Consider the following 23373-nt stretch of genomic DNA (forward strand, 5'->3'; position numbering starts at 1 on the left):
CCCAGACCAAGAAAGATGAGCATGGTATGTACCCATTCATAGGTGAATACTAACTTTAAAGCAAAGGATAAGGAGTTTATAGTCCATGACCCCAGAAATGCTAAACAATAAGGAGAACCCTAAGAGAAACATATATAGATCCCTCTGGGAAGGTGAAGTAGACAAAATCTGGGAAAATTGGGAGCATAGGAAAAGTGGGAAGGAGAACTTGAGGGAACAGGTTGGTTGAGAATGGGGAATGGAAAAATGGAGAAAGAGGAAAGAGATATCTTGATTGAGGGAGCCATTACAGGGCTATCAAGAAACCTAGCACAAGAGAAATTCCCAGGAATATGCTGTGCATGGCGCCCCTGTGTCTGTGCTCTGTGCGCTGGCACCCAGTTCTAGAGATTTGGGCAAGGGGGTTGGAGGTTAAAATACACAGACACACACATACAGAGAGACAGCGACACGGGTCATCCTTGAATTCCCCAAGAATGCCCCCTTTATTGTGCCAAGCTGCCAAATGCACTCTATGAATAATAAAACAAATTTCTTTCTTTTCTTTTTTTTTTTTTTAAATTTCTGCCTCCTCCGGGCCTCCGCCTCCCATTTCCCTCCCCCTCCCCCGATCCCCTCACCCTCCCTCTCCAGCCGGAAGAGCAGTCAGGGTTCCCTGCCCTGTGGGAAGTCCAAGGTCCTCCCCCCTCCATCCAGGTCTAGGAAGGTGGGCACCCAAACAGCCTAGGCTCCCACAAATTTCTTATCAGGTCAAAGAGAATATTTTCTAGGCTAACCCTATTATAGCAGCTTAAACTTATAAACTCCCCCCCAATACTGGTACAGTACAAATAAAGAAATAGTATATAATGATATGTTCTTTAATATTGCGATAATGGAGATGCTAAAGATTAGGCAAGATTCCGTCAGTATTGATCTTTTTCTAAGCAATGGCAAGAATTTCTTTATGCTCTTACTAAGATGACTAAGCATCTTGACTACTATGGCTTCCCACAAATTAACAAAGTATGCCATTAGTAAAGAAAAGATTCTACTAAGCCTATCCCAATATGGGTGAATGTTGCCTTGATGATTATGTATGTAATGTTTGTATGTATGTCAAGTTATAAAAATGTAATGAAAAAGAGATTAAACTAAAACACATAAGGCTTTATATACAAATTTAGAAGTAAAATTATTTATACTATATGGAGATTTTTCTTTAAACTTTTGAGATGTATAAATATATATAGCTGATAATGAATTTTGTAATAGTTTTTAGTATTTTTATAATGCTAAATATTTTTTTCTAGAATATTAAATAGTAAAAATTAAATTTGGGATCATCTTTGAAATACATTTATTATTGATTTGTAGAAACTGCCAATAATTTCTTTTGTGTGGATAATTTTATGTATATATATTCATAGAAATATTTAGTACTTTTCAGCTTTTTAATTGTTATTAGTCCAACAATAAAAAAATACAAATTTGGTGTTGAATTGATTTTTATTTTTCTCTGTTGGTACTAAAGATTTTCATTGTTTCAAGATGTATTTATTAACATTTTGAATTTTATCTTATTTACATTTGTTGATGAGTACTCTAATACTATGTTTAGACAAGTAATGTAGATGACTAGGTTCATACAGAAATAAAAAAGGCACATTACCCTAAATTTAATGGTTGTAGTATTAACAATATTTTCACATATTTTTGAAAGTTACAAAATGTCTCATAAGATGGAAGGGCTTCTCTGTTTTTCTCCCAGAAAAGACTCTAACCTTTAAATGGCAAAATTTCAGTTGTCAGAATACACAGAGCAATGGTGCCCTATTAACCTAGAGTGAAAATAATTGCCATTGGCTGAAGAGCAGCAGCAGGAGTGTGGCCGCCCTTCCAACACCTTTGATTTGGACCAGCACAAAGCCTATGTGGATGTCCATGTGAAATGACTACATTATTGATGTTTCACTTTTTCTGGGCCCAAGAAGGACTTTAAAGTACATTTTAAAGTAGATTTTTAGACATTGTAATGGTATCAATTAGTACTTCCCCTCACATTTAAAATTGTATTGCTACCTTTAGAAAAATAGTTTCTAATAAAATAGATCATAAAATTTATTAGAAACCATATTTACAATAAACAGAATAAAAATAATTTTCTTTTAAATGTCAGACATGAATATTTAAATATAATTCATATAACATGAGTTCACTAATTGATTAGTTTATTGGCTTATTCAGAGTTTTCCAGAGGAGTAAGCCATAGAAGGAATTTCTGTACACTGAAGAAGAACTGAGTCAATCTTTGCACACTTCAAACGTTGTGAACCTTGTAGTTGCTAAATTCAAAAGGATGGGGACTTCAGCTGTCCTGATCTTACACTGAAGACCTGGGTGATTTCTGGAGAACAACTGGCTGGCTGTCATTGTTGGAGATCTGGAAAATTTGACACTGGTGCCACTAAAAAGAAGCATCAGCAGTAACTGGGGTAGCAATCTGGACAGCAACAAGAAAGGACAACTGAGCAGGAAGCAAATTGTTTTCTTTATCTGGGTCCTTTTTAATTTGAGCTGCTAAAAATTGTCATAAGTGGTGCCCATATTTAAGATGGATCATTCCTCTCAGCTAAGACAATCAAGACAGGTCGTCACAGGTGTACCTGCATACCAACCTGATGAAGACAATTTCTCATTAAAAGCTCCCTCCTTTGGTGATTTTAATTTAGGAAGTGCTGATGCAAGGATACATTATAAAATGCTTGACTCATATATTTATATGTCTCCTCAAGTTTTTATTATTTCTTTAGAGAAGAAGCATTCAACATGTTGTTAGTATTTTGAAAAATAATAACTGGATTATCGTTATCTGTAGATGATTAGCAGAATTACTTTGTGTTAGTCCTATAAACATTGCAATCTTCCCTTTTTTATTTACACAACAAATCAGTGATGTGATTGATTTGTTCTTTACCATAACCAAGTCAGTGATTTTAAAGCACAGATGTTGACTTATTTTCTTTTCCAGCTCTAACCTCTTACTGTATCAGGTAGCTCTGACTGTGAAGCATAAAGAAGGCATCATTATATCTCAAAGGACTTCTGTCAGTTCTGGACCATATCTGATTTTTGTTATTACATCCACATTTTAACAGTTATGCTAATATTTTTGTTAAAATTAGAAAACTTTTTAAATACAAATGCAGAAATGCCCACAGTATGATTTTCATACAACTTTATGTTTGTACTTTGTTTTAAAAAATCATTTTTTACAAAAGTGGAATATTTTTAAAAGTAATGAGATTTGTATATTTCTGTTACCTAGATTAACACCAAAAATTGTAGGGTTCAATTATGGGTTGTTACTTTAATGAAAAATATAATAAACACAGAGGCAAAGTTTCTGTTTCATCTGTAAAGTGAGTAAATATCAAGGTAAACATGATAATTATCGCACATTTTCACCAATTTATTATCAGTACAGGATAAACATATTCAAAACTAATTATTTACAATATTTATATATAAAAATTCTTTCAGGTAATGGAATTACATTAATTTATGGGAAATTTTAATTACTTTCAGGGACATCATGGCAGTAATACTGATTCATATTTAGTGGAGAAAATGATGGATTTTGTTACATATTAATAGATTTTTTTAAAAAAATGTTTATATGAGGAAAACTGGAGGAAATCTCTTTCTGATGTTTGAAATCAAAAATGAAGCCAGAAGAAATATTCTGAGTGAAACAAATCAGACATAAAAATAAAAGCACTGCATGAATTTAACATCTATTTGAAAATCAAAATATCCCCCACCCTCATATATAAGATCATGTAGCATAGAAAATAAATGAGGTTTCCATCTTCTGTGTTTTTGTATAGTGTTTATAAATTAAACAGGGCATTAAATAAATTGTTGAGTTTACAAATCCCAGTGTAAAAAGCATTGAAAGAATGTAGGCTCTGAGAATGACAGGGTAGGAAAATGGTCTGGTTTTTTAATCCCTTTTTCTCTTTTCCTTTACTTGAACCCAATAAATCATTTAAAAAAGGTTAGAATGTTTAGCAAATGCCTTTAAACCTCTGTGATACAGTACATTCTTACACAGTCATTGAGATGATCACTCTAACATATATGCTTGACCGCTAGTTAATAGGATTGGGTTTGAAATTAAAAACCTGAGTCTCATCAGTAGATATTTTTTTTTTCTGGTAAAATCCCATGACCTAGGACTTAATACTGGTTTAGAAATGGATGACTGTGGTAGTTTGAATGAGAAATGTCCTCCTTAGTCACAGACACTTGAATACTTGGTTCCAGATGGTGATGCTCTTCTTGGCAGTTAAAGTGATGCAGTACTGGATGAGAAAGTGGGTTACTGGGGGTAGTGCCGTGAGATTAAAAGCCATGAAGCGCTCAGTTTTCTCTCTCTACTTCATGTTTGATGTATATGATGTAAGTTCTCTGCTTCCTGCTCTTATTGCCACAACTTGCTGCCATGTTTCCCCACCATTATGGATTCTTAATACTTCTGGAAGTATAACCCAAAATACAACCTTTTTGTTTTTCCTCAAGTTGAAAGTTAATAACACAAAGTAATAAAATAAGTTCACAATTTGTGTTAAATAAAGTATCCAAGGTCTAAAGAGAACAATATATTGGAGAATTGGAGAAAATAGTTGTTTGAGGCTTGGGAGATAGTTCTTTGGTAAAAGTACCTGCTGTGTAATGATTAGTTTCTATTTTTGGGTGCCCAAAGCCATGTAAAATTAAATATTGTACCATGCACCTGTGACCTTATTATGGAAGATGGATTGAGGAGGGTCCTGAAAATTCACTGGCCCATCAGGATAGTGAAAATGGTAAACACTGGGTTCAGTGAGAGAATCTGTCCTAATAACTAATATAGAAAATGATGGAATGAGAAACCTGTTGTTAGTCTTTGGCCTCTACATATACAGACATGGGCAAGAACATGTGCACATAGATATGGATACTCACTTTAGAGCATGCACGAGCACACATGCATGCGTGCACACACACACACACATGCACACACCGCTTTCTTGAAAAAGAAAAGAAGAAAATAGCTTGTATAAAATAAAAAGATGTTTCCAATTTTGTTATATAACTATCAGACTTAGAACAGGAGAGAATATCATTTCTCAATATATATAATTTGGTACAAATGTTGGAGCCTGAAGTTGTTTTTAAGTAACTGCAGCTGTATATGCTGCATGGAGTGTTGAGGTATCAGTGCAAGTAAACATTCCATGCCTATGAGGCTGTGGGTATAAACCTCAGGCAACAATGACTAGAACATGAAGAAACATCACATAAAAGCAAAACAAAACTAAACCAAACAAAAACTTCTTTGGTATTATTCTGGTTTCAAATAACAAAAAGGTAATTTTCATAGTTAGGGTTTACATTGCTGGTATAAATCACCACATCCCAAACAAATCTGGAGAGGGAAAGGTTTGCTTCCGTTTATAATTCCACACCGCAGTCTATTATCAAAGGAAGTCACAGTACAAACACAAGACAGGTACCTGCAGGAAGGAACCATAGCAGAAGTCGTGGAGGGGACATGAGTGCTAGGCCTTCATAGTATGTTTTCTTAGTGCAGCCCCCCTCACCACGTAAAAATGAGCTCTGACATCCCTCAGCAATCACCGATTAAGAAAATGACACACAAGATTAACCAGATGGAGGGATTTTTTTTCAATTATGGTTCCCTCTTCTCAGATAACTCTAGCTTATGTCAAGTTAAAAAACAACAACAAAAGAGACCTGAAACCTTGTTAATTTGAAACACAAGTAAACATGCCTCTTCATCAACAGCCTTTTTTTTGTGAAACATGATTAATAAAAACTCAGAGAGAAAAATTGGGATTCAACCTGAAGATCAGAAAAGCAAAGAACTCAGCCATCGGCTTTTACATCTACCTCAGTCCAAAATGGTGATCCAATCTCCAAGAATCTCAGATTGAGACTATGACTGATTGCTATTTCTTCTGCTTTTTATATTCATCTCTATGGCTGAGATTAAAGGTGTGTGTTACCATTGCCTCATGTGAAAGGCTGTCGAGTGGAGTTGTTTTACTCTCTGGTCTTCAGGAAAGATTTATTTATTAAAATACAAATGAAATGTCTCTATATTTTCTTTTTTTTGTCTAAAATAAAAAAGACTATAAGTCGTACAAAAAAACAATGTTCAATAAACACAGGCAATAAATTCATCAATAATTTCTACTCCATTTGCATTTGACAAATTCAGAGAAAATATGCCATATCTATACCATCTTGGTGAGTACAAAGTCTTGTATCTAATTTACTTTCTGTCATAGTTTGTATTACCATCAAAAACTACATTTTGATATGTCTCAACCTTATATGGTTTACATTTTTTTTAGTGAATTTCTTTTCTGAGTCTAGTAAGGAAGGGAGACTATGACTATAACTATCTAGTCTTCAACTACATCAGTGACCCAAGAAGGAAACAATATTAACCAAGTAAGCAGGAAGTGCAAGCAGGCAACTTCCAAAAAATGTGAGTAATAACAGAAACAGCTGCCTTTCTGGACAGTCACCCAAATTTCTGCTGCAATCTTGAGACACTCATCTATGGTCTATAGGCCTTGCATATCTACCAGACTTTTCTGTGAAGCAGGATATTTTGTGTCCTGCTTGTCTAATTAGGACAGCATATTCGCAACAGTCAAGGCAGGGGCATTTTTTTGCCCAGTGGTTTACCTTTGTCACAAGTGACATGTGAAGTTTCTTCGATGCCCATTATCTCCTCTCAAGTAGATTGGGGTTGCTAGGAGCAAACATGACTCATTGTCATAAAAAAATAAGAACCTAGGTTATTAAAACATCGTAAATGTCATATTCTGTAGATGTCTGAGTGCTTGATGATGACCTATCTATCTAAAATATATCTGTCTGACCTTGAAAACATATCTAATGTGACTACAAGTTTGATTATAATAGGTGACTAATACTATCCTATATTTCCTTATTATTCCAGACAGTTGATAATAATAATTTTCAAGGACTACATATTTGCATTATATTGTTAAATGAACTGTATAGGTTCATTTGATCAGGATTAGAAACATGTACAGTGTATTTTAAAAAAATAATTTCAAATTTATATTAATGTACAAAATTTGTATACAATATACAAAGTCCAATCCAATGTAAAACACTGAAAATTAGTGCTTGCTTTTTAAAAGTAGATTCAATAATCTACTTTTTTATCTTAGCATATCAATATCTTCCCTTTTCAAAACAAGATCATTTCTATATCATTTTCATTCTTTTTAGAGTAGATTCAATAATCTACCCTTTAATTCTATCATATCTATAGCCCCCATTTTATTTTATTTATTTATTTATTTTGGTTTTTCGAGACAGGGTTTCTCTGTGGTTTTGGAGCCTGTCCTGGAACTAGCTCTTGTAGAACTCACAGAGATCTGCCTGCCTCTGCCTCCCGATTGGTGGGATTAAAGGCGTGCGCCACCACCGCCAGGCCCCCCCCCATTTTATTTTCAAAAGAAGAACCTTGAATCTAATTCATTTTGTTTAGTTTTCTTCTTGATCATTATTCCTATTAACTTGTAAACAACACTGTAAATAATGACAAACATCCATAATCCATTTTGGGGGAATGTAAGCATAGTTTTCTAGGTTACTTTCTGCTGATTAGGGGCACTGATAATCTTTTGGGGACCCAAAGAAAATTTAGGATTATGATCAAGTTTGGCTGGAGTATTCTATGAGGTTAGAAAATCTCAGTGAGAAGCCTTGAAACTGTTCTGGATACAGAAGTCAAATGAAACTGCCACAGAAGTGCTCTAGCCCGGCGGTGGTGGCGCACGCCTTTAATCCCAGCACTCGGGAGGCAGAGGCAGGCGGATCTCTGTGAGTTCGAGGCCAGCCTGGTCTACAAGAGCTAGTTCCAGGACCGGCACCAAAAGCTACAGAGAAACCCTGTCTCGAAAAACCAAAAAAAGAAAAAAAAAAGTGCTTTAAAACATTGGATCATCTGGGGCCATTCCTTCTTATTGGAGATTTTTCAGGGTCTCTTCCTTGATCAAACTTTATTTTTCTTAGCACAGAATGAATCCACAAGCTCTTATTTCCTGTGAAAACAAAAGGAAAATCTCTTCTCCAAAGTGACATTTTTTTTACTGAAATTTTGAAGTCAAAACATTTTCAAAATATATAGGCATTTTTAAAATATATAGGTCCACCAGCATACATAATCAAATGTCTTTTAGCAGCTGTTGTTCCTTTCTCAACAAACTATTTAAAGACAACACAATAGCATACAGTATTCAGATTATCTGTGTATTTTCCATCTTTATATGGAAGTTAATCCAGGGTGAATTGGGCTGGGAGGGCTAGTGCTTCTCCTGAATCCAGGTAGCTAGGTTTGAGTTCCAATTCCTAGAGCTGAAATTCCAACCCCCCCCTCTGGCCTGGGCTGGTGGTTAAAAACCTTCAGGCAATTTATGCCCCAAAAGTTGGGTGCCATATGATGCACAATTAATAAAATCTCAGAGACAAAAACTGGGGTTCAACTTGAAGGTCAGAAAAACAAAGAAGCCAGCCACTAGCTCTTACCTCTGCCTCAGTCTGAAATGGCTATCCTGCCTCCAAGAATCTCAGAATGTGACTGAGACTGAGATTTGTTTCTTTCCATTTTATATTTGTTTCTAGGACTGAGATTAGAGACATGCATCACTGGTATTAAAGGCAAGCACCACTTGGTTTCTATGGCAAACTAATGTGGCTACTAGGGTTAAAGGTGTGTGTTACCACTGCTTGGTGTTGACTAGTGGGACTGTTTTATTCTTTGATCTCCAGGCAGGTTTTATTTATTAAATTACAAATGAAATGCCACTACAGTAATATTTCAATATCAATGACACTCTGGAATATAAAAGTACCATAGACTTTAACAATTCAAGACTTTAAAAGTTCAGTCTCTGAAATATCCAAAGACTCTCTAAAATATCCACGATCTCTTTAAAATTCGAAGTCTCAAAAAAAAAAAAAAAAACCTTCAAAAATCGCTAAAAGGTAGGCTCCAGTAATTAAAAAACAAGTTATGTAACCCTTATTTTACAAAAGAAGAGCGAGGGCACAAGGACAGGTAAATCAAAGCAAAACCAGTCTAATCATGTAAAAACAATCAATACAGGACGTTGGGATTTACCCACCGTCTTCTGAACTCTTCCAGTGAGCTCCATTTCTTTAGCTCTGTCCTGGCCTTGCACATAGCTTATCTCTTAAAGTCACACAAGCTCCACTCGACTGTGCCAGTGTCCTTCCTGGGCATCCCATGGTAGGTACTGGCATCTCTAAACTGCTGAGTTCTCTGCTGCAACTGGGTGGTACCTTCACGGGTCGCCACCCCAGGGCTCTCTTCAGGGACTCTAACTCTACCACAGGGTTTCTAGCTTCAAGTTGTCACCATTATGCCATTAATCCTGGGACTTCTGCTGCAACTGATGCTGGAACTTCATCATTGGCCTCTCCTGACCTCTCTCAGCACAAGGTCTCATGTGCTCTTTATGACCCCCCCTTACTAGACGGAGGTGGGTGGTCCTTGGACTTCCCACAGGGCAGGGAACCCGGATTACTCTTATGGGTGATGAGGGAGGGGGACTTGATGGGGGAGGGGGGAGGAAATGGGAGGTGGTGGCAGGGAGAAGGCAGAAATCTTTAATAAATAAATAAACAATAAAAAGAAAAAAAACTAGCACAACTTCAGAAAATTCTACAATACTCAGTTACATTGCCAGCACAAGGGTCGGCATTCAACCTAGTTGTGGTACAATTTGTGTGTGCTGAGCCGGGAACATTCGTCAGATTTTGTCACAGTGGGGCCTGTGTATTCCTAATTAGTTTCTGTCTTAGTTTGGATTTCTATTGCTGTAATAAAAAGCATGTTCAGTTGTAACTTGTTGTGGAAAGGGACTATCTCAGATTAGAGCTCCACATCACATATCAAGGAAGACGGGGCTGGAGAGATGGCTCAGTGGTTAAGAGCATTGCCTGCTCTTCCAAAGGTCCTGAGTTCAATTCCCAGCAACCACATGGTGGCTCACAACCATCTATAAGGAGGTCTGGTGCCCTCTTCTGGCCTGCAGGCATACACGCAGACAGAATATTGTATACATATAAATAAATAAATGTTAAAAAAAAAAAAAAGGAAGACAGGACAGGGAATCAAGGCAGCAACTAGGAAGTAGGAACTGAAGAAGATGTTATGCAAGCATGAAAATGCTTACTATCTTGATCCTGGAGTGGTGCCACCAATAATAAGCTGGGCCCTCCCACAACACTCACTAGAGAAGAAAATGTCGTAGAGGCTTGCCAACAGTCCCATCACATGGAGGTATTTTCTCAATTGTAATTTATTCTTTTTAGATAACCCTAGTTTGTGTCAATTTGAAAACAAAACAACAGCAACAAAACACAGACAGAATACTAACTACTCGCCCCCACCAAAAAGAACTTTTCTTAAAACGTTAGGTTTCTTATCATATTGTTGACAATAATGTACATTTGTAAAACCATTATAGAAACCGTATAAAGGTTAACAGAAGAAATCAAAACAGAATTATTTTATGGTACGACAATTCTACAAATGAATAAATGAGTCAAAGAAATGAAATTAGTGTATCAGGTACATAAAACTCCCATGTTTTCTGTATTATTGATCACAATTGCCAAGAAGTGGCAACAATTTGAACTATCTTCCAATTGAAGAGGAGATAAAGAAATGGATATATGAAGTAGAGTACTATTCAAACATCTAAAGAGCAAATTCTTTTATCTGTGATCATATTAAAATGGCCTGGTAATGCTTATGTCATTAAAAGGCCAGGTATACAAAGAAAAATGCCACATTATATCTCTGTATAAAAAGTGATCACATATAAACTGTGGCTCCTGGAGAATGGGGTTAGTATGGGGGAAGAGGAGATGGAAAGGGCTCTTGAAAAGGTTATTAAATTAGTAGTAACTTCTGTAAGCTACTGTATCATAAAGTGATCACAGATTAAATGCACATTTCTTTTCTGAGGAATGGAAGAAACGAATTTGAAAATCTTTAATCACAAAGAAACTATAAATACTTGAGGAGATTGCTGTATAAAATCTCGTATAAAAGTTGTACTATGAATTCACTTATCAAACACCACACATACAGATAACCACCATGGGACTACCCAGTCTTCTCCTCGATAAGCTATTCAAATCAATTCCTTCACACACATCTATTTTATTGGTTCTGTTTCTCTAGATAACCCACTAATGCACTACCTTATCTTGTATTAAAGAGCCAGATCTAAATGAATTTAAGACAACATGAATGTTAAAATGGGAGACATCAGAGAATTCCTCTTGCTTTATGTAGGCATTTTTTAAAAGAATACATCACACAAAATCTCAACAAGAAATGATGAACACACTGAATAAGTAATGGCTTTGGTTTAAGCTTTATTAAGATAATAAAAAGAAAGATAAATCATGTTAAGTGACAAGTTTATTTTATAAAACAATGAAGACTATTTTATATAATACATCCTTTGTAGAACCAAAAGACTAAAAGTCAACACGGAGTGTTAGAGGGAAGGCAGCTCTACTATTAATCACGAAAGAGGAGCACACTCAGATAAAGCCTGATGCAATTTAATTCTATTTGTCTCAATGCTACACAACAGCTGTGAAGTGTCCCTTTCTTTAATGATTATTGCTTCTTTTGTCAGTGACACCCTAGAGACATTTTGCCTATTCATCTCTTTACTAGTGATGCCTAATCAGTAATCTGCCGTTGCATGAGAACAGAGCCTCATTTCTTGTTACTCTCTTTCCTAAGCATTTGAGATGGAGACCAATCAGAATTTACCCATAAGCCCATTATGATCACCTTGAAAATACGGCAACAGATGCTCAACCTTAGAGGAAATGGTTTCCTAATCGTTTGTATAGAGTGATATTTTATGCTACCCATGGAATACTTTTTCTTGCATTATCAATTCAATAAATCTGTCTTTGTTCAGCTATGTGCTCCTATCTAATAGTCTTTGATTCATTAGGTTCTTGCAAATAATAATCACTAAAATTTAGCAATAAATATATGTGTAGCAGAAGAATATTAACTAAAAAATTGTGACTAGTGTTGGATAATTCATTATGGATAACTCATCACTAAGAAAGACTTATTTCTCTTTTCTTGGTAGTCAATATTTTTTTATAGTTCTTCATCAAGGTTTGGACTCTTAATGAGATTTTTTTTTGTCTAATCCATGTTGACATTGGTAACATGGTAACATACCAATGTGAGCATCTATGTTGATACTGGTAATAGGATTGTTGTTGTTCAGGTCTTTTTTAGGTAAAAATATTGTTGAGATTTTTATGTGTACTCTGAAGTAAATATCTGTATTCCACTAAGTCTGTTTAGCATTGTTTACATGCATATGTAATTGGTAGAACCGATTGTGGATTGTGAGAGAATAATAATTAAACAGAAAGAAATCATGAATTTGATAGGGCATCAGTGGGAGGGACACAAAGGGACTTAGATCAAGGAGAAAAAAGGGAAATAATGTAAATATTGTACCCACCCAAATTAAATAGATAAATAAATAATTATTCAAGATAACAGTGTATCAGAATAGGATGCAAATAGGTATACAATCCACAAATATCTAATTTTCAAATATATCTGTGAAGATACATGGGAAAACTTGTCTTCCACCTTTTCAGAAGTCTTAATCGCTGCAACCATATTTTCATGAATATATTCAGCAGTATATTCACATCTACTTTTTACTTGTTCATAGGAGTCTTACTTTACAATATCAATATGTGTGTCACTGAAAGTTTACACCTACATTGCCAATACCACAGGAAGAGATAGCATGTTACATAATCTTGGTCAGTTCTAGGTGGGTCTATTGGGTCATGATTCAGGCAGAACTGTAGTTTTGCCCCCTTCTTCATCATCCATGTGTGTGACTCTACAAAAATGAGATTTTCAGGTGTTTGGAACCACATGTTAAGTTTTTCTATATTAGCAGAGAGAAAAATGTAGGTTTCTGTATCCATGTATATAATACCCAGTACAAGAAGAGACTCAAGAATAATATAATTAAATTCTGTTAAAATGTTGACAATACACATTAGGAAAAGAAAATAGAATCTTAGCTTTAATGACCTCACAAATAGATTAGTGGACTTCTTCCAAATACTGCTTTATTCTCTCACTGTAAGTTACTCCTGCCAATATTTAATCGATGTGATAAGAAATAATAACTGGATGGTGTGGAGGTGATATTTTTACTTATACTCTTTGATTGTTTTTTCAAGTTTAACATTACAAACCATTTTTTAATAAAAATATCACAAATACTATTTGAAAGATGCAAATCACATAGCTTCTATTCTGAAGTGCACAGTGTGGTATAATCAAAGGAACTACGGTGTAGCTTTTACTAATCTGACTTTCTTCTTTTCCAGGGGCTCTACCTTGTCAAGAAAGTTGCCAGTTTCTCATTTGAAAAATAAGGAAAAATCCTAACAGGATAGATGAGAAATGGACATAATGTGTATGATTTAGCAATTTAGACCTGGTGATATCATAATGGATAAGTATTAACTAGATTAAGTGACTGTTATCATGGATATGGTATTAGTAAGTGAATATATTTGAGGAAATGAGTGAAAGGGTGAGAATCCCAAGGATTACATATTTTAAATCAAATGAGCCAGTAAAATAAATGAGGACATTTTGATTCCTGGCATTATCAGGTAATTCCATGTTGAAATTTTCTTCTCAGATGCAATAGATTTCAGGTAATAGACTAATGTCATTATAATACCTAATTTCAGTTTCAAATATCATTTAAACTAATGCATGTAACAGCTTATCATATTAATAGTATTTAAGAGTATGTGCTAGTTCACCACACACAATTTGTCCTACATCAGTGATCAATAAATATACTTCTTATTTTGAATTTTGATTAGAATTAACAATAATCGTTACAGGACTATCCCCTCAAGCATATACATTTATTTTTTTAAAAAATAATACATATGACATGCATAAAGCTTAAGAAACATTTTCTTTTTGGTTTGCTTGCAATTTAAAAGACACCGGTGGGAATGGATAAAAGACTCTGTGTTTAAGAGCATTTGTTCTGGAAGTGTACCCAAACTCAGTTCTCAGTACGCTCACATGACTTACTGCTTTCTGTAATTCCAGTTCCTAGGGATCCAACACTCTGCCATGACACCTTTGGAGAACTAGAGAGGCATTATCTTGATATAAGTAGTTAGAAAGTGTTGGCATACCTTCCTTGAAAAAAAGTTAACTAAAGAGAATTCTAAATATATTTGAGCACACTCCAACAAAACAAAACGAGAATCTTGGGAACTTAGCTTCCTCAAATCACAAAATAATTTTGAAAATATGTTTTTGTGTTCCTCCCAGATGTAGCAGGTAGACATGTGATTACTTCAGATTAGTCATTGTTGTGTGCTATTGATATTTAAATTTTTTTTAAATATTACTTGTGTGTATTTGTTATTGTATACAGCTTGAACTTATACGAACCTTACTCATGTGATCTTTCTAAACACTCAGATGAAAAGTTCTCTGAGGCTATGCGTTAAGATGGTTACTGCACAAGACTTTAGTCTGCATCTTTTGTCAGCTCCATTCTCTGAAGGCCCACTCCTCTAGAGTGGAGACAATAAACTGTCTCAAATTATATACATCCTCAAATATTTAAAATAATATTTTAAATAATATGCTCTTCAGCATATGGGTGAAGTCAACAAGATTGGAAAACTAGGCAATTGACACAGAATATTTTGTTGTCTGTTATTGATATACTGAAAAGAATACTCCAGAATAAAGTGATTCTCACTAGTTGAGAATATGTATTTTGCTGTTAAAAGAACACAATCTGTTCAAATTCTTTATTACATTCCTTAATGAACATATCATTTGAGGAGAATACACTTTCCCTTTTCTTTTTTATCTCTTTTTAATTTTTTTACTTCTTTTAATTAATTTATTGTTTTTTAGTTACTCTTAATTATTTTCAGTTTTATTGAAAATAGTGTTCTCTCATAAATATATCCCAACAAGTTTCCCTGCCCTCCACTCCTCCTAGCTACTTCCCACTTTCCCCCTTTCCCTTCTTCAGTCATCAACTATACATGTTTGTATGTGTATGGGTATATTTTTCTGTGTGGAAGCATGGAAATGTATATCAGTGTACAAATGACTAAAGGATATCCTCAAGGTTGACTCAGGAATGGCATCTACTGCCCCTCTTTTAAGGCAGTGTCTCACATTAGCTTGGATCTCACAAATTAAACTAGCCTAACATTAGACTGACCAGTGTGTCTTAGAGGTCATCCTATGTCTGCCTCCCCAGAACTGGGGTTGCAAGTATATACCACTCCTGATAGATTAGGAGTTGCCAATCTGAGGTTCTTATGCTTGCAAGGCAAGCATTTGCATTTGTACATGTATCTGTAACTATATCTATACATACATGTATCTATAACTATATATGTATATATACAGAGAACCCCAGAAAAACATTTTTAAGATAACCTACTACATTTTAATAATTTTAGAAATGCTTCCATTTGAAATACAATGGACAGGTCTTCTGTACTCTGTGACATATTATAGAGCTGTAGCATATCATTACACAATTACACAATATACTGACAAGGAAGACACAGTCATTTCCATCCCCCACTTGGCTTCCACTTTACCTTCTAAGTATTCTCTGGAAACAACTAAGTCCTTCTCCATTTCTAAGCTTGCTGTTCCAAGAACACCAGTAAAATTATCTAAAATGTAATTTTTGAGGATTGACCGTTTATACTTAGTGTAATTCTGTGAAAGTTCATTAAGATTTCTTCCTGTATCAATAGCCTCTCATAGTAGTCTATGGTGTTAAAGTTAGAGAATTACACTCTATTTAATCTATTTAAACCACTGAATAATATTTCAATATTTTCAGATTTGGAACATTACATGTAAAATTATTTTAATATTTGTATTCACATATATGTCTACAGTTCTTTATTTCTCCAGAATAAATCCCCAGTTCTTGATTTTTAATTGTTAAAAAGCAAAACAAAACCCCTTTAAACTTGCTATGATCTTTTATTTCATTATCACTATTCTTCTGGAAAAGAAAACAAACATTTCTATTTTCTTCATTAGCATAAATCAGCATATTAGATACTATATTTTAAGGATCTGATATTCATCTACTATAGTTAAATGAGGCTACTTACATCAAAAACAATAAAATTATGATAGACAGATGAGTAATTGAGCAAGCACACTCACTTATGAAAATGGTTATAAACATCCCAAGTCATATAGTATCCTCAAATTTTAAAACAACATTTAGTACAGTAATTTATGCATTTTCATTCACACATAGTGATAGAATAAAATAGCAGGGTAAGTAATAGACCAGCAAACAGTGACTAAAACATTCCATCAGAATCCACTGTTGGAGGGGAGCAGGAGGAGGGGATTGAGGGAGAAAATAGAATCCTCTGTTCAAGTCTAATTTATATGAGTTTCAAGCACTTTTCTACAAAATAAATTTTTGCATGTAAAAAGTTGGGCCCAATTTCTTTTACAGAAAATGAGATGATCGCCATTAAGGTAAATTACTTCATTCATTAATTTTACATTCCAGAAATTTTGCTGATTTCTAATATTAGAAGTGCTCTATTATAATTGAAACTTTTCTTCTGGATAATGGTTTTACTTTGATTACATCATTTGAGGAGTAAGAATGCAGCTCACTAGGCATCACACTTTTCATTATATGCTTTAAAAATATCTTTTTAGTTAAATACAGACAACAGTGAATAATTGCATTGAATATTGGTTTTACTGGGAAGAAAGTTTAGCAATGTTTTCATTAGATTTTTTTTCCCCTTATGACACTTTGATAAAATTTTCATGGTTTAGATTTGTGTTTCAAAATCGTAGCTGACAATATCACTGTGACTTAAATAACAAGAAATATGGAAATGCTACAGGAAGTTATTTATATTTATAACACAGTAGTATTAGTTTCTTTTATAAATGTTTGTTTGACTGGTCTGGCTTTCTAAAGCCTACTCTTTGTCTGGAGTTACCACTGGTGCTGGATCGTCTGTCTTCTGACCTTTATCTCTAAGAACACAGTGAAACCTCTCTGAACAGCAGGAAATAAAGCCACTTTTCACTCAGATATACATTAGTTTCAAGCATGCTTTCTTGGTAAAAGTTTTGTAGGCATTAGAAGAGAGCCGATCAGGTGAACTCTTTACTCTCAGAATGTTTTGGTAAGGTACAGTTTGGGGCTCAAAGCCTCAGGGTACTTTGACATTTCACCTTGGTATTTCCAAGCTTATTTTATAACAAATATTTCTTTAAATAACATTTATTTCACAGAAATCCTCTAATGTTTAACAAATAAATATTCAAAGTAATAATTGGCAATGTAAATTTAATGATAAAATAACCCAGTAAGATTATTGTTGCAATTCTAATATCCTACTAAAATATTTGAAATACTTACTTCTATAGATTATGTAAAATTTCCTAAATTTCTATGGAAAAAATATCTTTTTTCTTAAATGGAATTTTCTTTGTTCACTTAAGTCATTATTTCTTTAAAGTTAAAGTTAAAATCTTCTAGCTTTGGCACTGAAGCTTTCTGTTGGCAGTGGTCAGTAGTTGATATGGGTATCTATAACTCATCAAAATCCTGAGAATAAGCCATTCATGACTGGTTGGATCTATGTAATAAATATACATTATATATATGTTATATATAAGTTTATATACATACACATATACATATATACATACTTACATACACCTCTCCTATATGCTACCCAAGGCTCTGATAACATCATAGAGGGAGTGGAAACAATAGAAGAACTAGAGGATGGGATAGTTTGTGATAAAATGTTTTGGTGAGCATGCATAGTAGTTACTTTCATAACATGACTGCAGCTGAGATTATATACACAAGATCTACATGGGTTTAACCTAACTATATTCCATCAGACAGCACTAATTGGATTCAGAAGTTACTGAAATCATAAGAGGACATAGCATATGAGAGGAAGATGTGTATAGACTATCTATAACATTATAAGGTGAATAGGAGAGGAGAGTTGCAGGTAGGTTTGACAAACATATATGCTTGTATATGTATGCAATGTTTTAAAGAATAAGTAAAAACTAGTTTGAAGAAATCAAAATGTGTAACATAGCAATTTATGATTTAAAATGAAATCATAGAGTAAGACTATAATACAGAATGCTGTCAAACTCCATTCCTCTATTTATGTGTTTGTCAGAGACAAGCTTCAACAAAAATACCACTTACCAGGGTCGGGGGATGGGGATTAGAAAAATAGTAAAGAGAAAGAAGATATGAGTGAAAATAATAAAACAGAAAACATAGAGTAGTACCACGAGGGAGTTCCAGTGAGTACTGAAGTTACCCACTTTTAATTTCCATTTGATTAAAATACCCTGACCCCAAAAGGTTGGTATAGGGTAAAAAACTTTATTAACATGATACTAGTTGAAGGTGGGGGCTACATTCATAGTTAGACATTCTGTTGCTGGAACAAGACAAGCAACACTTAAATCCAAGACCAAAACATTCTGTAGACAACTACCTGGGTAGAATCCACTGTTATCTCCTTATGTGAATAGGAACTTATTTGGATTCTTAGACTTTGGTTTTGAGTAGAAACAGATCTACGTCTCTATTCCTGAAATACAAGGTTTGGCTATTAGCCACACTTGTTGACAATAACCTTAAGAGAGCAGAATTCTCTGACCTAAATCTAGGTGGGACCTGAACACCTGATTTTTGATAAAGGAGCTAAAAGTATTCAATGGAAGAAAGAAAGCATCTTCAACAAATGGTGCTGGCAGAACTGGTTGTCAACCTGTAGAAGAATGAAAATAGGTCCATATCTATCGCCATGCACAAAACTCAAGTCCAAATGGATTAAAGACCTCAATATCAGTCTGACCACACTGAACCTGATAGAAGAAAAAGTGGGAAGTACTCTACAACATATGGGCACAGGAGATCACTTCCTACATATATCCCCAGCAGCACAGACATTAAGGACAACATTGAATAAATGGGACCTCCTGAAACTGAGAAGCTTCTGTAAAGCAAAGGACACTGTCACTAAGACAAAAGGGCAACCCACTGACTGGGAGAAGATCTTCACCAACCCTGCAACGGACAAAGGTCTGATCTCCAAAATATATAAAGAACTCAAGAAACTAGACTTTAAAATGCTAATTAACCCAATTAAAAATGGGGCACTGAGCTGAACAGAGAATTCTCAGCAGAAGAAATTCAAATGGCCATAAGACACTTAAGGTCATGCTCAACCTCCTTAGCAATCAGGGAAATGCAAATTAAAACAACTTTGAGATACCGTCTTACACCTGTCAGAATGGCTAAAATCAAAAACACCAATGATAGCCTTTGCTGGACAGGCTGTGGAATAAGTGGCACACTCATCCATTGCTGGTGGGAATACAAACTTGCGCAACCACTTTGGAAATCAGTGTGGCGATTTCTCAGGAAATTTGGGTTCAACCTACCCCAAGATCCAGTAATACCACTCTTGGGAATATACCCAAGAGATGCCCTATCATATGACAAAAGTATTTGTTCAACTATGTCCATAGCAGCATTGTTTGTAATAGCCAGAACCTGGAAACCACCTAGATGTCCTTCATTGGAAGAATGGATGAAGAAAGTGTGGAATATATACATATTAGAGTACTACTCAGCGGTAAAAAACAATGACATCGTGAATTTTGCATGCAAATGGATGGAAATAGAAAACACTATCCTGAGTGAGGTATCCCAGAACCAAAAAGAAGAACATGGGATGTACTCACTCATAATTGGTTTCTAGCCATAAATAAAGGACATTGAGCATATAATTTGTGATTCTAGAGAAGCTAAATAAGAAGGTGAACCCAAAGAAAAACACATAGTCATCTGCCTGGATAGGGGAAGTAGACAAGATTGCCGGGCAAAAGCTGGGAACTTGGGGGTGAGGTGGCATGGGGCTGAGGTTAAATGGGGTGAGAAACGTGAGAAGGGGAGGATGGGGGAAGCTTGGGGGAATGAGATGGTTGGGATAAGGGAAGGGTGGATACGGAAGCAGAGAAATATATATCCTAATTAAGGGAGTCATCTTAGGGTTGGCAAGAGACTTGAATCTAGCGGGGCTCACAGGTGTCCAGGGAGATGTCCCCAGCTGGTACCTTGGACAACTGAGGAGAGGGAACCTGAAATGACCCTATCCTATACTGATGAATATCTTGCATATCACCTTAGAACCTTCATCTGGCGATGGATCGAGATAGAGACAGAGACCCAATTTGGAGCAATGGACTGAGCTCTTAAGGTCCAAATGAGGAGCGGAAGGAGGGAGAACATCATGAGCAAGGAAGTCAGGACCACGAGGGGTGCACCCACCCACTGTGACAGTGGAACTGATCTATTGGGAGCCCACCAAAGCCAGCTGGACTGGGACTGAATAAGCATGGGTTGAAACCATGGCGGACAATGAAGGCTGATGAGAAACCAAGGACAATGGCACTAGGTTTCGATCCTAATACATGAACTGGCTTTATGGGTGCCTAGCCTGTTTGGATGCTCACCTTCCTGGACCTAGATAGAAGTGGGAGGACCTTGGACTTCCTGCAGGGCAGAGAATTTGGACTGCTCTTAGGTCTCCAGAAGGAGTGGGTGGGGGGAGGGGCGATGTGTGGGAGGAGGGGGAGGGAAATGGGAAACGGGGAGGAGGCAGAATCTAAATTAAAAAAGAATAAAATAAAGAGAGAAAAAAATAAAAAAATGTAAAATGTAAAAAAAAAGAAAAAGAAATAATCTTGAAGGAACAGAAATAAGTTCCAACTCTCTGAACTTTTGTCAGCATAGAACGGCAACAACGTTGAGCAACCTGAAACTCTCTGACCTTCAAAGTAGGCTCAAATAGGCTCACATTTTGGAGCCTCCACACGTCTTCAGTTCACTTAGTGATGTAGGAAAGATCTTACAACAGATGAAGCGTTTTCATCCTATGCTGGACTTCCTGCAAAACAGCTACAATGGTGAAGGGTTGAGCTGTGATCCTCAGATGAACCACTAATGGGAAGCATGCCAGGTGCCTCATTGCCCAGAGAACGATAATGAAATGTATCAGCACCTGCAGCTTCCATCTGCAGACCACATTTCATTCTAGCCCAGAGCCCCCCTGGAGAAGAGTGCTGGAACTCACTTTGTTGACCTGTCCGACCACTGTAGTTTCACTGATGCTCTTTTAGCGTTATCCACACTAGCAACACAGAGGCTGCTAAGAATTCCTATATGTTATGCATATTCATTCTACATCATTACTGTGCAACAGAAATTTGGCTTGAATTCCCAAATTAATTTTGTGTTCACAAAACCCCCAGAGTTACAATATTTCAACAGAGGAAAAGTTTAAATACTTTTAAACCAAAGTTCAACCTAGTTCGTATTTTATGAAAAATATTTAATCATGTTCTGTGAGGAAAATGTAACAGACATAAGTCTTGCAGACTTTGTATTTCTTGGCGCAATAATGATGAAGGTTCACAGCTGTGTCTCTCACAGGAAATGACCCTCTAAGGCTGGCGATAACCTTGCACTAAATGCTATCATTTTTTAGGAGACTTCTGGATCACAATTACTAGGAAGTGAACCAGTACAAAAGCAGTCTAAAAGTTTGTTCAAGCTTCAGAGTTTCATGCAAGATCAGAACCTTTACAGACTTTTAGAGTACAAGTAAAACATTTCTACTCAACTTTGCTTTCTTCATTAATTTTTTTTCTGTGATTGTTACCCGATGAAACCTCACTATGAAATTTTCCAGATCACTATTCTTCTTTTGTCAGAATGAATAGCTATCTGTTCATTATTATTAAAACATAAATTGTTTATTTTCAAAGACAGTAACCTTGACTAAGAGACTTGACAGATGTCAAAATAAAAATAGATTGATGCTGTGGTACTGTGTATTTGGATTTTTACCATAACTCTTGTCTTATTTAATTACCAATACCATGTCCTGTCTATCAAACCCAGAAGGAGATATCCTTCCACAGACATTTGTCTTGGCTGAGTAAATTGATGGAGACATGGTTTATCTGTGCTTTAGTTTATGTTAGAGGAAAGCTATTGATCGATGAGAGATTACTTTAGAATCTGTTCTGTTGGCAGAAGTGAAAGTGGATCATGTGTCTTTAAGACAGTGTGTTGCTTAGCAACTTTTACAAATCAAGCCAAATCTTCAACTTATTTTTACCAACTTAATTGAAGCCTAATAATGTGCTGATTTTTTTATTCCTCAAAAACCTTCTACAGCTATTCAGTATTATTTCCACAAAATTTTCAACAGTTTACGATCACACGATATCTCCCAATACTTGAATTAAGAACTTATCCATAGCTTTAATTTTTAAAAACATGTTCATGATATTAACTGTCTTACTACTAATAATATTGCAATTTTACAATGTGCAAACATAACTAATGTCCTATGTTTGAATTGCTTTTATGACTTAGAGTATCTTCCTGAAACAACAGCCTAAATTTTATCAATGCTGAAACTTTGACAACTTTGAATATAATTGTCAATAATTAGCTTGTCCAAGAGTTACAACTATGAATTTTTTTGTATTTAAGTTTCTCCAAATATTTAGTAGTATATAGGAAAGCAAAATGTTCAAATATGTGATAAAGTAGAATGTATTTATGTGTTGAATATATGTTAATAATCAAAGATTTGGGTAAGATATTTGAATATTCATTATAGTTTTAATGTAAAAATTTACATTAAATTAAATACAAGGTGCTATTTCATAAGAACTTACTTTGATCATGCTCTAGATTGCATGAAAAGACAAATATTGTTCTTAAATTAAAGGTGTAAAATAAGCACTAAAGTACTAGTGATAAAATTTCCTAGGTGCCACATTTTAAATCATAACCCATAACCCCTTGTTTTATTTAAGTTTTGTGTCAAGCACTGACTCCTGTGCATGAAGCATCAATTCTATGGGTGGTGCATAAAAGAGTGACGAACAAATCGTCCAAATGTAGAGGATAAGTTACTAGAAGATCATAATGCCTGCTGCTAGATAGTTTCACTTCAATATGAAAGAAAAATTGTGCCCATTGAATCTGAACAATTGGGTGCATGAACAAGACCTGCATAATGACAAGACCAATT

Source organism: Chionomys nivalis, chromosome 5 (assembly GCF_950005125.1).
Source record: "Chionomys nivalis chromosome 5, mChiNiv1.1, whole genome shotgun sequence".
Lineage (NCBI taxonomy): Eukaryota > Metazoa > Chordata > Mammalia > Rodentia > Cricetidae > Chionomys > Chionomys nivalis.